This window comes from Pleurodeles waltl, chromosome 11, assembly GCF_031143425.1.
Source record: "Pleurodeles waltl isolate 20211129_DDA chromosome 11, aPleWal1.hap1.20221129, whole genome shotgun sequence".
Lineage (NCBI taxonomy): Eukaryota > Metazoa > Chordata > Amphibia > Caudata > Salamandridae > Pleurodeles > Pleurodeles waltl.
The window spans coordinates 852898025-852910219 of NC_090450.1; the positions used below are offsets into that span (position 1 = coordinate 852898025).

Genomic DNA, 12195 nt, shown 5'->3' on the forward strand with positions numbered 1-12195 from the left:
GCCCTGGCAAGCGCTTGGCCCCACAGAAATATGGTACACTTACCTCGTGCAATTTTCAGACACTGGGACTCATTCAGCAGCACCTGCGCGTTGTTGGCTTTCGTTCCGAGCAGCAACGTACAGACGGGCCTGTAACAAAGGCCGAAGTTAATGGGCCATCAAGCCTCCTTTTTTTTGGATTGTCCTTGCTGGAAGCTATCGGGAGCCTCAAACGTAAATGCAATGGAGGCAAAACAAAGGCACACACATTATCACTTCACACGTAAATAAGAGAGGCATGCTTTTGACTTTGTTCAGTCCCTTCATATAAGAGGTATGCATGCATTGTAGGAATGCCACATATGTTGGTTTGTCCCAATAGTTTACACAAATAATTTAAATATTGCTATTTAGTTTTATTTATTTTCTAGCGCTACTCATCCCAATGCAAGGTGTCTGAACGCTTTACATCACTCAAGCACATTTTACATTGACAATAGTGTAAATCAATGTGCAGAATGTGTTAAATAACACAGTAACAATTTAGGAACTGCGAGTAACAAAAGGATCTCTGTGTAAAAAGCGGTAACTCACTTCAGCCATTTACATAAAATTTAAATCTGTCATCTTTATGTTACATAATGTACAAGATGTGCTTTGCAGGAGAGACATTAACCTTCTATGCTATTTTGATTCAAAACTAGAACTAGACAAAGCAAGGAGCTCTCCAGCAAATACGTTAACCAACAGAATTATCTTATTATAATTCACAGGTGCCTTAACCCTACAAGATATTTTAAAATGTAACTTTGCAATCAGTTGGGCTAAACAGATTTACTGCAGTGTTTCTCCATGCTGCTAATTTCTTTGACCACCAGAACACGCTAGGGCAACCAAATAAGGTCCCAGGAGACTAAGTATAAATGTAAACATGCCAAAGGAGCCCCTCTAGGAGAAGAATTTAAATATGTTGTTTTTTTTTTTTTTTTTTTTTCTTTCAGAATAGCAGTAAAGATTATATCTGGTAACCTCATGACAGGCAGTAACTAGCAAAACATAGGCGAATATATCATATGTAAGGTATACTTCAGTATGTATAAATATCAAATACAATAGTCACACAAAATATGCTTGTTGCAAAGACAAATCAGTGAGTCGCATCTGGCCGTGGCAACAGTGACTTCAATATTGAAAAGTGCATACGATCCAAATCACCACGCAGATCACCCGGTTATTTAGTCTTGAGATACAAAATAATCCTCCTCAAGCAGAAGGTATTTTTTTCTTATCATTTAGATAACTGTGGTGACTGCTGCATTGACGTTTCGGTCCCAAATCGTCTGAGAAGCACACTGGACCATCCTCAGGACCAACTGGCGTAATTTGTATTATGAAGAACCTTGTCAAGTAAGCAAACAGAAAGCAGCCAAAAGGGGTCACTAAATCACAGCAGTGCAAGTCACAGAACCTGGGATATGTATTTGTTGGATAGGCAACAAAAGCCATTTAGCCGACATCCCAATTGAATTTATAATGTGACTTCTCTGTGTAAGCACCGAAGCTTGAGGAGAATAGCAAGGCCAGATCAGTTACTAAAGCTTCGGCAGCTTACAGATGTGCATGGCAGAAGGGAGAGCAGCATTGTCGAACCTTCTACGGCTAAAAGATGTGCACGGCAGAAGGGAGAGCAGCATCATAGGAGCTTCGGCGGGTTACAGATGTGCCCAGTAGAAGGGAGAGCAGCATTCTAGGACCTTCTGCAGATTACAGATGTGCATGCCAGAATGGAGAGCAGCATTGTGGGAGGTTCTGCAGTATACAGATGGCACAATAGAAGGGAGAGCAGTATCCTTTGAACTTCGGTGGGTTATAGGTGCGCATGTCAGAAGGAAGAGCAGCATAAATAGGAGCTTATGCATATTTCAGATGTGCATTACAGAGAACCACCATCACACCTGAGAAAAAAGAAAACTCACAAAATACTTTTTGATTCCTCACAAACATTCTGTTGCTGCAGCCAGGTCTGAGTGTGCTGTAATTGCGGTCTGTCGGAGTATTTAAACTTTTCAAACACTTGCCCTCCAGTCACAGATCTGGGTTTAATCCATTGTTATTTTTCTTGCCATGTCACCCCAGTTTGGACCCAGCTATATGCAAATCAGTCTTGACCCTGCATCCAATGGGAGCAGTCCAGCCCGAACTGCCAAGCCAGGTCCTCCTTGGACAGGATTCAAGCATCCTGGGACTGGTTTCAGGGCCTCATCCTTCATCACCCAGGCTAGCTTGAATCCACTGGCACAGCAAGCAAGGGACCCACGTCTGGGCATACCCTAGCCACTTGGGGCGCAGAAGGCAATATCACAAAATATGGCTGGGTCCAAACGGGTGGCATGGTGAGCGACAGAATGATGGATTAAACCCAGATCTGTGACTGGGGGGTGAGTGTTTAAAAATGCTCAATACTCCGTCAATCATCCTTTGGTGTTGCTATCTATCTGCTCAGACAGCCTCTACAAAGGAGTGATAAACAGATATTTATTGTTGGGCAACGGTGACGGTGACAGCAGTGGGTGATTTTTGTTTCTTCCATGCTGACTTCCCTAAGTTTCCTGTGTAACATCCAGGTGACATCAGAGGAGATGGCTCTAGGCCTGTTGTGGATTCTTGGGGCTTAAGCCCAGGGCGTTGTGCGTTGATGAAGTTCCACTTCCTGGCGGATCCCAGAATCACCAGGCCTCAGGGCTGGACTGCAGCTTCGTTGCACCATGTGGTACAGGGGCAGTCCCATGGTAGAGGAAGCCAAACCCCACTGCAGACAGCACTCTACGAATTTGGGGGGCATCATTCAGTGCAGCACTGAGGCTGCTGGGCCTTCTAGCTACAGGGCAAAACGTTATTCAGCCATCCCAGCAACACTTTGCAGCAGAGGAGGCCTGAACCTCCCCCCTCTCCTCACCCCCACCAAAACCCTGCAGCACCATACCGCTGGAGGGTACCAAGAGACGGTGGCAACCTCATCCCTTCTGGGTTACAGCAGTCTCCAAGAGGTGCGTATTGTGCTCCCAGGTATTTTCTTTCTAATCATACCACGATATTGGGCCACCTGTAAAGTCAGTGTCCTTTAATCTTGAGACAAAATGATTTTTTCAGGCAGACCAGGCTCTTACTTCAACACTAAGGGCAAGCGACATAATTTGGAATAGCATGTAGATACCACTCCAGTCCGCTACTACATACCACCACTACAGATCACACCTGTCCAAGACCGAGGGCGATCGGTGCAGATCGCACCAGCCCAGCACTGCTGGTCACCACTGCAGATCCGACCAGCTATCCCCCCACAGCCCATGCTGTAGGTCACACCTGCCCACCACTGCACACTTTATCTCAGATGCACCCACGACGGGCAGACGCACTGCTGCCTCACCTCACACGCAGGGAAGAGTGGGCAGTAATAGTAGCAACTTCGTTGCACAAAGAGAACTGATTCAACAAAGCAACAGTGCAAATTCCCACCAAACGCACATGGGCTTGGACAGCACTGTATCGGCTTCCCTCACATAGCACAGTTACAACACAGACCTTAAAAGTACAAACTCTCACGTAGAAAATGAACAAGTACCCCGCATACACCAACACTCTAAGGTTCGCTTTCACACACTATTGGTCAAATGTGTTTCAGCACTAAAAGCTTCACACAAGTACCGCACGGGCAACCACAGTATACGTTTCTCTCAGCGAACATGTAATCCATGCAGGAGTAACGTAGGCTTCTCACACACACCTGGAACGACGAACAGCAGTCGTTTTTCAGTCTGTCCTCTCACTAACAGGCCGCGTGCTAGCGCCAGTAGAGAGGGTGAAATGTTGAGCACTCAAGTTTTCCAAGGTCAGGACGGAGCATATACTCAATCATGTTTTGATCTTTGTGTCCTGGCACATAAAGTACTGGATTAATAATACAAAAAGCCAAAATTCACGCACCACGAGGCAGTTTCAATAAGCTTAAGGTACAGCCCAATCGGTCAGGCTTTTTTTGAAGGTGCCTCCATATCCGCGAGTTTGTGAATGGTATTTTAGCCGAGGGTTGAATGTAAGATTGAGAATGAATGGAAGAATGTGTGGCCGAGTGCTTAGGTGATGATTGAATGAGTGAGCGACTCCATAGATGGAAACGTTTCGGCACTTTGATACAAGCCAGAATTGCTGGACTTTACAGTGATTTTAATACTCGAGTCACTAGCTCATTTAGAGCATTTAACAAGCTACATAGTACATAAACCATGTACAAAAAAACAGTCGACAAATTGACACAACGCAGTTTCCTTACAGTTTTGTAAATAAAAAGGTATTTGTGGAGTCCTTGGCAACTGTCTGCAGAAGTACAGCTGATGTAAAATTAAGGATGATGTTCAGTCTTTATCAAGCTAGGCCTGTGAGGAGTGGCTCTGTGATCTCTTTAAAAACTTATTTCGCATTCAAGGAACTTTATGAGAGTACATGTTTACCAAACTAAGTATCGTTTTGGAACATAAATTAAAATAATTATGTTGGTTTAAACAGCTGTTGTACACATTCTGCAGTAGTGTACTACTGAAAATACTGCATATACATTTTATCTGAATTCATTGAGGTCAAAGTTGCTATCTTATGTTAAGGCATCCAAACTGTTTGGAGCAAAGAGTTCAATGGTTGGTGGGCGACGTCTATCAGCAACCTCGGCATTGCTAGGTAATGTATGGTTTAGTAGGTTCAGTTGTGCAGATTGGCAGTGTTTGACCTTGTTTGATCCCTTTTGTTAGAGGAGGCGGAGCAATGAACATTACACTGCCATGTAGCTTTCCTGCTAATCAGCATGGAAGTTAAAATGCATTCAGCACGTGGCACTGTCCTTAGGTAACATGGAGGAAAGGGTACCACTTTCAGAGAACTACTAAATGAGCAGCATGGCAAACTTAACAGCCTCTTTTAATTCAAATCTCAGTTACCTGTATAGCGGTTTATTATTGTATTTTTTTGCAGTTGGAACTGTACTGTGAATAAGGCAGTCAAGTAGTCAACCAGGGCATGTGCTTCTATAGTTAAGTAACACATGCACTATCTCTAGATTACTGCGGAGACAGCTAGTGATGGAGCCATAAGGACTGAAAATGTGTTTGTGTGCGGTACATTGTGAGCAGTTCAAGCAGGTAAAATGCTATTCTGTCCCTGTGGACTCTATTTAGACATGTGCAAAAGGTGTCCCTTCATTTACAGTTTTTATGCTCCTAGAGGTTCTGAGCCCAGATCAAGTGCTACAGTGGCTTAGCAATTGTTGTTGATATGCATGTGCCTTTGAAATGGCCCTTGCTGCTGGGTCATCCCCAGGCTTTTTGCCTTCTTCCTCCTCTTTTTAGGTTCGTCTGCATGCTCGATTGCGGGCATTCTTGGTAAATCTTTTGTTAGTTTAAAAAAAAAAAAAAAAAAAAAAAATTAAAAGGGGCTTGGAACCTGCCACTTACTTACCTAAACTTACCATAGGCTTATTCAAACGTTGCTCTGATTTGCCTGCATCATATTGGCCAGCACATCGTCTCACATCACTCTGTGTCGCCGTCTTCTTCTCTTCGCCAATCTTGTGACCCAGTTGCCTGTGGACCAAGTACTCCTTCTGTTCACTTCCTACTGGACACTAGCCAGTGTCCTTCCTCTGGTTGCGACGCTGAAGGTACTTCTTTTTTCTTCTTGCATGTCATCATCTTTCCTCGCTGCTGTCCTCTGTCTTCTTCCTTCGTTGCTGTCGGTTTTCTTTCAGCATGCCGTCTTCTGTCTTCTACCGCCTTCTCTCTTCCATCTTTTCACACCTTCTGTCTTCTGCCCTCTTCGGTCTTCTTCCACCTCCTGTCTTCTTTCTTCTAACATGCATGCCAATACGTTTTGCCTTTGTCTTTTTTCTATGCAACTGGCTTACCAATTTTATTAAATGTTTGTTTTTAATGTAATAAAACAAACGTTATTACAACATGTATCTAATATTTGTAGGCCAGTTGCATGGAAAAAAAGACAAAGCCTATTAGCTTTGCCAGTGCTTGTTCTGACCCGGTTTTTGTTGGCTTTAGGACTCTAGGCACTTTACCACTGCTACACATTGCTAAAGTACATTTGCTCTGTATCCTATACATGGTAACAGTGGCGTCTGCATTATTTGCATATTTGATATACCAGTTAGTCCCTAGTAAAGTGCACTATGTGCACAGGGCCTGTAAGTCAATTGCTACTGGTGGGCTGGCAGCACAGGTTGTCACCCACTACAGTAGCCTTTCATACATGCCTGAGATTTGCCATTACAGAGCCTGTGTGTGTAGGTTAAACTGCTATTTCAACCTGGCAAGAGTACGAATTGCCAGGGTCAAACCTTCCTTTTTATTGCATGTAAGACACCCCTAAGGTAGACCCAAGGGCAGGGGGCAGTGTATTTAAAAAGTTGGACATGTACTTTCAAGTTTAACATGTCCAGGTAGTGAAGAACTCTTTGTTTTTCACAATTGCAAGGATAATCTCTCCCATAGGCTAGTATGAGGATTGCCTTGAAACATCTTTTACATTTAATTTCCAATTGGGAAAATATGGAATAATGTAGTTTGGTGTCTTTGGACTCACAATTTAAAAACCCATCTTGTGGTAAAGGAGGTTTTTAAATTGCAAGTCTGAAAATGTCACTTTTAGAAAGTTGGCATTTTATTACTTTAACCATCCTATGCCTCAGCCTGCTTCCAATCCACGTCTGGAATGTGTAAGTTTAGGGGACAGCTACCTTAGTGCATTCCATCCAGGCAGCCATAACTTCAGGAACAGACAGGACTGGGCTGAAAGAGAACTGGTGCACATCACAACCACTCTTTGAAGTCTCCCCCACTTCATAGGTGCATTTGGGTATAAGTACTTGGCCTCTGACACCATATACTAGGAACCCTTCTGGACTGAGGACATTCTACCAAGAGAATCACAGTGTTGTCAGTAGGGTCTGCCACTTTGCTGTGTTGGCCTGCTGATTGCTACTTCTTGCTTGGGATTGAGGGGACTGGATCTGACTCTACATCCTGCAATCTAAAGTTTCTCCAAGGGCCTGACTGAGCTTATTTCCAGTTTCTGAAGTCTCGGGGACATCAACGACTTCACCTGCATTTTGCTACCAGCCTCTGGACTCCTCTGTTGAGAGTCCGGATCTGCCAAGTGGTGCCAGATCCAGTCGTGGGCCCTTGGAGGTGAGTGTGGTGCTGCAACACATGAGCTGATGCAACAACACCAGCGCGTCACTTGGGACCGACGTATCCTGCTCCAGAAAAGCCATTTGGCCTCTGCCTGCACTGAAGCCTCAGACACCGCTCTGCGACTGCACGACACAATGACCCCCGACTTAATACACAGCCTCGGCTTGCCTGGTGCAGCACAGATGCATCAAAACTAGTACTGATCACTACTGGACATTGAATCAATGACATTGCTCAATCAAGAAATGACACAATGCCTGCAGATGCAACGCATCCCCTCCTTGGATCAACACATCGTCACTGAGCATCACTGCAACAAAGATAATGTTAGTGGGTCTGCGTCACTCCTCTACCCGGCCCTCGCTCCATCGCGGTTGGACTGCACTTTTGGATTTTCCCTGGTCCAGCGCAACCAGATAGTTCCGGGTGGAGCTTTCATCTTCTAAGCACTACATTTTGATTTAAAGTTTCCAAATTCATAACTTGATTTATGTATGATGTATTTTTGTCGTTTTGGTCTTGTTTGACTCCGATAAATATTGGCTATTTTCCTAAACTGGTGTGGAGTCCTCGTGTGTGTGTGTGCGCGCGAACAAACGCTTCACAGATTATATCTTTAGTTTAGCCTGACTGCTCTGTGCCAACTCCCAGAGAGTGAGCACAGGAAATGTTTTAGGGTGTATCTTACTTGCCCTAAGTAGGATTGTGGTTCCTACTTGGACAGAGTGCAAACCTCTGCCAGCTAGAGACCCGATTTCTAACAATGTTTCTGAACGTTCTTGGTCCTGACACCACTATTTGATGAACAGGTTAAAATGGCTAGTAAGAACTCAGCCTGTTCTTTATATTCTTGCTGAAGTTTGGATTGTCTGATGCCATAAGGACTCTAGCACTGATCGCCATGAAGTTGGAACATGGTGGAGAAAGATCCCCCACTGAGGTAACGCATTTAGTCGGTAATATTGTTATCAAGGACCACAGTGGTTCACCAGGATTATTCATGGTAAATCTTCATTTTACGGATTTTAGAGTGGGAGCCAGTGTGTTGTGAGAGACAGTCCCGCTCTTAACATCGGTGTATAGATTATAAGCGTGAGCGCTGACTGTGTGGCCGAGATCCCTGAACATATTTTGTCTTCCGTACTTCTGTCAGTGGTCTAGCTATCCAAACATAAATACAAGGAGTGAATTGAAAGCCCGGATTTAGTGGTCGCCACTTTTAAGATGTGAGATTCAGGTGCTTCGTAGTTTGTCATTCCCAGTTTTAAATTTCAGTGGATAGACTCTTCTGCACGCTTGAGTTATACTGTGAAGCAAACTGGCTTCCTGTTTTTTACTTGAGTCCGTTTGCAGTCTGGTTATTGTCAAGTGCATCGACACCAAAAAGCTCTCCAAATGTTGTCTGTTTCCTCTCGGACAGCACTACCTACATGTACGTTTGACACCAGAGGAAAACCCAAATATAGTATCCAGTGTGTCGTCAGACTTAATTCAGTCAACTACCATGACGGGAGCTGTAGGGCAAAAATCCGTGATTGCTGCATAATAGACCAAGGCTTCAGGGATTTTGTGCCGCTAGAAAACTGTATTCTCAAATATTTTATAAAATCTCTTGCTCTACAATAACATTCTAAAGTTATCTGTGGACTGAAATCCATAAGTTACATGTGATACGTTGTAAATACTAAAACGTAAAACTAAGTTTGTGTAGCATTGAATGTGTCTTTGAGAGCAATTCTTTTTCGTGTTGTAGCCCACTGCATTGATCCAAGTGCAGTCTAAAGTTTATAGGCCTGGCTACATATTGTTTTAGCTGTCAAATGTTATTTTTCCAGTTCGTTAAAATCGATACATAAAGTGAGCTTTGTCTCCTGGCAGACGAGTATTTCTTTTTCACTTCATGCTGTTGGCTATCTAAAGAGTACACTGAACTATCACAAATTTTATTACATGTATTTGTGTTTCTCATATTACTGCAACTACGCTACCAATGCCACCAATCTAACAACACAATCTCCTGTACACCACCGCAGTTACCACTCAGCAATACCAGCATTATACCTCCACCAGTTCCACAACCACCAATACCTCCAACAGTATCCCCAAAATTGCCATGGCCACCAATACCCCACCACACCCACCTATACTAATTCCACCTATATCACCACCAGTGCAGAGCATCAGCAGGCCTGGCTGTATTGTGCTGCTACACAGAAATACGTTCGCACATACCTGTTTGTGAATGTGTTGTCATTCAAGCCAGCCCTGTTCGCTTTGCCAGTGCTTGATCGATTCTGTCACAGGTGTGTCCTACTAATTAGACACAGTAATCAACTGAAATATACAATTTGTTCTGAAAGATGCAAACTTCGGTAAAGCCTTAAATCATATACCAGTATTTCTGCGCCTATTTGTTATTAATCCATGTGCAATTCTTACAAAGACATGAGCAAGTATAAACCACAACATAAACAACATTGTATTTTTGATGAATGACCCGTTCTTTGACATATCAGTGTCTGATTTGCTCTGTCTGTTAAAAAGATAATTTTGGTAATTGTAAATGTATCTGCACAGTATTTGTAGGGCTGCATGGTAATTCGACATTCATCTCAGTATATAATTGTACAGTTTCTATTTATAGTCTTGCTAAGCAGTCAGTTATATGATATGTGTCCTCAGAGTATCTGCAGTGTGACCTTTATATGAAATCTGCTTAATTTAGTATGCTATGGGCATACGATATGACATGAACATTGATCTCTAACGTATCATCACTAAGTGTCATGGTTTTACAAATCCATATTCACTTTGTCTTTAGGTTATTTGCTGTCTGTCGTGGCTGCTTTTGTAGAAGACATTCAGATGAATATTTCACCGAGAGGTAGGTTTATTTTAGAAGTGTGTGTTTGTATTGAACGTTTGGGGGTGATCGCCCATGAATATTTCATGTTGGTTGGCTTGTCATCTTTGCATCCATTAATAAAAGACAAATTAAAAAAACAGTGAAGAATAGTTCAGGTTACTCTGGCACCTATTTTCTGCATTTCTAACAACTTTTGAAATCTGAACATTTGTTGAATGTTCAACTTTTCAATATTTCGTGTCACTCATACTGCAAAAAACTAAACACAAGCACTGGCTAAGCCAATAGCTTTGAATTGTGTATTGTCTGTGCACACATACACAAAACTACTCAGCAATAATTCGCACACTGACCTGTAGTATACATGTATACACGTTTGGAAACGGATCAATATAGGCATTGAATGTTCACTTGCATTAATGCACCACACTCGCTCCAGCAATACATATATCTGTGGACCCTGGTAGCACATGCAGCAAATACCGTAAGCAACAAAGTGCATTAGTGGTTCCATGTGGAAAAGAGCATCAGTGCCTACAGGCAGTAATGCGCCTCAAAGGCCCATGGGTGGCTGGGGTAAATGGGTGTTTGTGTGTATCGGTAATCAATGAGTTGGGTGAATGGATTAATAGGTGAGTAAGTGGGCGTATGAGCTACTAAGGGAGTGGATCCATTAACAGATGAATAAGCACTGGGATTGTTGAATGGATGGACGGATGAGTGAGTGCTTAATAGGCCATTTCACGTGTCAAAGCCAGTGCCTAATTTGAGCCGGTGGTCTCTGGTGCTTCGCCCCGACCCTTAGTTGTCAACAGCCGTATTGATGACAGTCTACCACACGGTGGCCTTGTTTGGCTAATTTAGAGATGAGCAAAACAACACTTATTTATTAATTAAATATGAATTAGAAATGACAAAAAGTGCCTCCCAAGTCATTTTTATAGTTTGGAGGGCCGGAATAGTCTGAATTGCCGCACTTGCAAGAGTGTGGTCATTGATAGTTGTGTTGGTACTGTCATTGGCAACGCTAGATGGGCAACATATGGCGCAAGCTGCAGTGACCTGCTTTGCAGCATCATTCAGCAACCCTAAGTCTATGTTCAGTTTCTCCCTGCCCTCGGTAGTCTGTTGTGCACGTTCCCTACTTGCACCATCACTCATTAATCCTAATAGATGTTCAGATTGGCCCCACAATCATTAGTTAGGGAAGGGCTAGATCTTCCTGCAGTGTACTGCAAAGTCTTCTCTATTAATCATTGACATACACCAGTGTTAATGCAGACTTCAGGCAGAAGAGTATGTTGCGAGCACCTATCTACTAATTCCTGTTTAGACAACACACAGTGCTATTTTTGGTTTGAACCAAGATGGTCTTTTAAAATTAGGCCTCCCAATTTTATAGTATTTATTTTTTGAACATTTTTGTATTTATCTATATTTTTTTTAACCATCTTCCCAGTATTTATCCGTATTTGTTTGGTGTTCCATGAATAAATGAAATTATAAAATAGTATATTTCCACATTTATTTAACTAATAAACCTGTTCTCGTACTTTGATGCCTTTCGTGTTCGAGCAAATTAAACATAAAAATATAGCATAACAATACACCCACAGGCAAGTATTAGCATTGTACTACAAATGGATGTTGCCACATGTCATTGTTAAAAGAAATCTCACCGTGTTTTAATTTCCCACTCCATCTATGTGTTCAGCTGTTAGCCCGGAATCGATCAGACCGTATGGAAAGTCACTCGGAGGAAGCCCATTTTTCTGTATTTTTCCGTCTTTAAAAATAAATGCAGACAGGATATACATTGTTTCCGTCTATATTTATCTGTAAAAAATCAGTAAAAACTGTGAGTGCTGTTTATATTTAAGGGACCTGATACAGAGTAGTTCCCAATTTGAAGGCCTTGGTTGAAGACACCCACAGAAGCAAGTTAACAAAGATACTTGCAGAACACGATGTACCACTATAACCAGCCTCCCCACCACTCCTATCCCACCTTGCTTACTTGGAGACTTCACCATAAAAAGAACTGATCAAATTGTTAGAGGCACAAAAGAGGATAGCAAGAATCAGAGAGGAGTTACAAAG

The 12195-nt window shown here is 42.7% G+C and overlaps 1 protein-coding gene across 5 annotated transcripts in view; it reads left to right on the plus strand.

Annotated features, from left to right (window-relative positions):
• Positions 1–12195, plus strand: part of TPST2 (tyrosylprotein sulfotransferase 2) — a 207327-nt gene that overhangs the window by 91992 nt on the left and 103140 nt on the right. For all 5 annotated transcript variants that reach the window (XM_069214689.1, XM_069214686.1, XM_069214690.1 and 2 more), the window contains one exon: positions 10051–10113. The gene's annotated coding sequence lies outside the window, so the exon portion shown is untranslated. The remainder of the gene's footprint in view (positions 1–10050; positions 10114–12195) is intronic.